We start from the raw sequence: 4,883 nt of genomic DNA, 5'->3' as shown, positions 1-4,883 counted from the left end.
GCAGGGCTGCGAGAGCTGATGCCCCACCATCAACTGTCCTGCTTCCCCTGGTGCCCTAGGGCTGACCTGCTCTCCTGAAGTGAATGTGGAAGCAGAAGTGATGGGGATGGGCCTGTGGGCTCTCTGCCTGATGCCCTGCCTTGGCCCCTCTAAGTGCCTGCCACCTCGGGCAGGATGAGGGCTGAGGGCTGTCGTGTGAGCCTGGACTCCGCTCTCAGGTCGGGTGGAAAGATGCCAAAGATGCCAGCTCATTTAGCTCACTTATTTTTTAGCGAATTGAGACTGGCCAGGAACCTGTGGTGAATTAGCAGGGCTGTGGTCCTGTGCAGAGCAAGCAAGTGTAATGCACTACAAGCGCTCAGACAATTGTGGGCTTAATTATTGATGGGGTTTCTGTTTTTCCTAAATGCATCGTGAAAGGCAACTGGAACCAGGAGAATTTGTTGCGTCCTCTCTCGAGGATGGAGGTCCAGTGCTGAGAGCTGTTGATGTCTGCTTTTGAAGGGCAGGCAGCCAGCTGGCTCTCCTCAGAGTCCCTCAGATTGATAGGGCAAGGTGAATTATCTGAGCAGTTACCATTTTTCTCTTCGAGTTGGTGCTGGGTTCTGTGTTGGAGCAGGAGCAAGTTCCGCAGGCTGTGCATCCCTTCTCATCAGCCTGGCCCGTGCATGTGGCCTGGGAGCCTGGAGCTCCCGGTGTCCTGCAGGGCCTCAGCCAGCCCTGGCGAGGGGCTGGGTCCCTCCTGGCTCTGGTCATGGCTGGTGGTGACCAGACAGAGGAGAAGGGCTGCTTTCCTCATGCCTCTCAGCAGCAAGGGAGCTGTGAGGGGTGTCTGGCAGCTGTGACAAACCTTGCCGCTTGCTTAACAGGTGCTGGGCAACTCAAACAAGCAGTTTGAGCTGGGGGGGAAGGCAGGACTGCAGTTGGAGCTGATGTGACTGTTTCCCCACCACCACCAGCAGTGGCAGAGGGCTGTTAGGAGTGAGTGCTTGGTGTGTCTTGGCCGGGAGCTGGGGCAGGGCTCATGTGGCAGAGGTGGTTTCTGACTTTGTAGGGTTGAACTTTGTCCCAAATCCTTCATGCTGAGGGAGTCCCTTAGCTTCAGGGATCCCAGGACCATTGAGTAATAGCTCTCTGGGGACGTGGGCTGCAGAGCAGGGTTGGAGCAGATCCTTGGAAAGACCCAAGCAGAGGGCTGTGTGTTGGACATCCCCTGTGCCGTGGTGGGTGCTGTGGCAGCTGCTGCTTGTCAAACCTTCTGCCTGTGTCTTATCTGCTGGATCTTGTCCCTTCTCCCTGGCCTGTGGTGTATGATTCCACTTCTGTCAGCTTGGTCTGGGCCCTGGGGTTAATCTTTCTGTAGCTGTTGGGGAAGCACTCCTGGTGGGGAGCCTTCAAGGCTTGCACTCTGTCCTCCAGCAGAGGAGGCTGCATGTGAACTGTAGTAGGTATGTCCATTGTTTGGCCCTAGAAATTATTTTTGCCTGGCAAAGGATTTTTTTTTTTTCCTGGGGAAAGACAATGCCCTGAGAAACAGGGGCAAGGAGTTTTGGAAAATGTACAGTGTCAAAGCTGCCCCCAGTGGAAGAACTCTGGTGGGTTTGCTTGGGGTTTAAGGTGGTGTTCTGGCTACTACCAAGCCCTTAGTCCAACCAGGAAGATTATGATGGATACTTGCAGAGAGAAGCTCTGTGCAGGCCAGCTGGCTCGTGGCTGTCTCCCTGCTAGTGAGGGGCTCTTCTCTGAAGGCACTGCACTTTAGTCCTGCTCTGGCTTTGGGAGCTTTGGGTGCAGCACAGGGTTGTGCTGGTCCCAGGGAGTTGGGAGATGAGGTAGGACGAGAGGGTTTTGGATGTAAAGCTTTCTGAGTAGCTGTGTTGGTTCTTGGGGGTCCCCTCATAGCCAGAGGGTAGTGCTCTGGTGTTTCTTCTGCCTTGTGGCAGAAGCTGCTCCAGGGTGTGTTTTGTCTTTAGGCTTTTTGTTTTGCCCTGAACCAAGCCAGATGAAATATTTTTGGCTTGCTGGGGTTTTTAAGTAACGGGTGTGTCAGCAAGAGCCTCTTGCATGATGAAAAGGCTTTCATGCAGTCGTCCTCAGAGATGGTCAGGGTCTGGCTTTGGAAAAATGCTCTGTAGTTGTATCTTCAGAGGCGGAGGCAGTGGCGGAGGAGGAGGGGGGAAGGGGTGCAAAGTGATCCCTGGAATTTCACCCTTCCGGGATCTGGCGTACTTGGCTTTGAGCTGCGACGAGAAGCTTGGGGCTGGTGTGATCAGGCCTCGTAACTGGGGCTCTGCTCTCCTCGGTGCTCTGAGCTGGCATCAGGAGGAGGTGAGGGGCTGCACTGTGCCCAGGAAGCCACTGTCCCTGAACTGCTAGCATGGGAGCGGCTGTGGGAGGGATTTGGGGCAGGTTCTCCGAGCTGGGAGGGCATACAGCTGAGCAGCTGTTGGGGGTTTGTGTGTTAGCCAGCTTTAGGGGAACGGCTGCACTCCAGCCTGGCGTGGCATGGGCATGTGTCCAGAGAGACCTGGGCACAGTGCTTGCTAGCCTCTCTGGACCTGGCACTGCCTCTTGGTAGTTATATCTTTAATCCTGAGTGGATGAAGACTAGATGGCCGAAAAGAGAGCAGAGGGAAGAGCTGAGTCCCGATGGTGGACGCAAGAGGAGGAGAGCTGGGTAAGCCACTCAGGCAGCAGGGACCCTGCTCTGTTGGCATCTCTTGCCCAGGATGGAGCTGTGCCTGCTGTTTGAGACAGGAGTGACAACCATGCATGCAGGGCAGGCTCCAGACGCTCAGAGTCACTGCCCCACTGCTTAACATGGCCTGATCCTGCAGAGAGACCCTCGGGTGGCCTGTAGACTCTAGCTGGGTCAGTGTGGGCAGGTTTGCAGAGCCATGGGCTCTGCCCAGCCTGGGACCATGGCCCAGTCCCTCCACTGTCTGCCCTGATGAGACAGGCTCCCTGACAGCTCCTCGGCTGCCTCCTCACCCTCAGGCTTTCTGCTCTTGACTAGTGGCCCGAGGGAGAAGGGGGGGCCCTGTGTGTGTCCCCACCCCTCCTCCTGCCGGGGCTGCCGGGGCACTGGTGAGTGCGAGGGGCCTGTCCTGTTCCTTCCCCTGCTGTTTACTCCCTGTGGAAGGGATGGGAAGGAAGCAGCCTCTGGCTGCTCTGGCCCCTTATCAGGGGGCCCTTAATGGCCCTGCAAGTTTCATTGTTAGCTTCCATGGTCTCTGCCATGTTCCCAGGGGAAGTGCAGAGGTGGGGACCTGGAGCTGGAGAGGCATTTCTGGCTCTGCTGGGCCTGCCTGGCAACCAATCAGGGCTGGAGGAATCTGCTGGGATTGCTGTCTCTCCTCTCTGGGCCTTCCCACACAGGCAAACCCTGCTGATCTGCACTCACTGCTCAGTGCTGAGGCTGCTTGCAAGCAAGTCTCCCTGCTCACCAGAGCAGAGGCTCAGCTAAATCCCTCCTTGAAACTGGCATGCCAGCTCCCTCCTCACACACCCCAAAAAATCTGCCCCTTCTGTGTAGAGATGGCCAAGGGGAGGCTGGGGAGGTGTTACATAGCAGCACAGATACTTGGCCAAGGTTAATGTTGTGGAGGGGGGTGGGGCGGGGGGGGTGTTCCTCCCTTTTAAAAAGTCTTGGTGAGATGCTGCTCAAGAAATGAACTGCAAAAATCCCATGGGGCTTGTGGCTGGGCTTTTGGATGCACTGGCTGTGTAGGGTGTCTGGATGGGAGGACCATCCCCTGGCCTGCTAGAGGAGTCTGGGATGTGCTAAGGAGATCCTCTGCCTTTCTCAGGAGAGAGGGGCCAGGCTGCTGTTCTCCAGCACCTGGCTGGCTGCAGCAGGACTCTGGAGCTGGGCCCTGCGACCTGCTCCGTGTCCGTGTGGACTGACTGCTCTTCAGTGTGTCCAAGAAGGTGGAGGATCTGTGTCCCTTCCTGAAGTGGGTGGATGCCCACCAAAGGTGGGGAGTGTTTGACTCCAGAGTGAGAATTTGGATGTGTCAGTGCTGTTCTGGGAGGCACCAGCCCTCTCCTTCAGAGGATCTCTGTTGCAAATCTGTGGGGTGGGTGAGGCCTCAGAGCAGCAAGGGTCAGAACAGTCCGTGCATTTCCATACAAGGCTTGGGGAGTCAGTCTGTTGAAAAAAAGCCTTAGGGCATACCTGTTGCAAGGTGGGAGGAGTGGAAAGCTGCGTGCATGAGGCAGGAGTCATGTCTGGGAGGCTCCAAAAGCCTGCTTGGACTCCTGGGCCAAGAGTGGTGGGCTGCGTTCCTCCCAGGGTGTGGACTGGCCGGCGAGTGTCCCGGCCCACCTTGGGCTGGGGCAGGGGGCTGGAGCAGTCTGGAGCAGGTGTGCCAGTGCCATGGTGTCATCTGCTGCTGGGCAGCATGTGGGCACAAACAGAACACCTGGATTTTTTTTAGTGATGAAAGCAGATTACAAGATGGCAGTGACCAGATGTTCAAACACACTACAGGGAGCCTCCAAAGCACCTGGGAAAAAAAAATTCCACCCTGCTTTGCTGGGCTCAGTCGTGGTGGTGCCTGTGTCCAAAGGAAGCTTTGGGGCAGAGGAGTGGACTTGTTGGAAGCGGGGTTTGATCTGGATACACTTGAGGTAGTGTGGGAAATGAATAAAAAAAATCCCTGAAAGCCCTGCTCTGAGCTCCTCTGGAGCAGCATCCGCTGCAGGCTGGGGCTGGAGGGGCAGGGGGCTGCCAGAGAGCGCAGTGCTGAGGGGGGTGGGTGGCACGAGGCTCTGGAGGGCCGGCGGTGCCTGCGCACACAGTCCCGGGTGCCTGTTACAGCCACATCGGGGCAATGGCACTGGGGAGTGGGCAGAGCTGATGCTGGAGACCGTGGGAAATC

This window comes from Merops nubicus, unplaced genomic scaffold, assembly GCF_000691845.1.
Source record: "Merops nubicus isolate BGI_N331 unplaced genomic scaffold, ASM69184v1 scaffold43632, whole genome shotgun sequence".
Taxonomy (NCBI): Eukaryota; Metazoa; Chordata; class Aves; order Coraciiformes; family Meropidae; genus Merops; species Merops nubicus.
Note: the sequence above shows the minus strand (reverse complement) of the source record.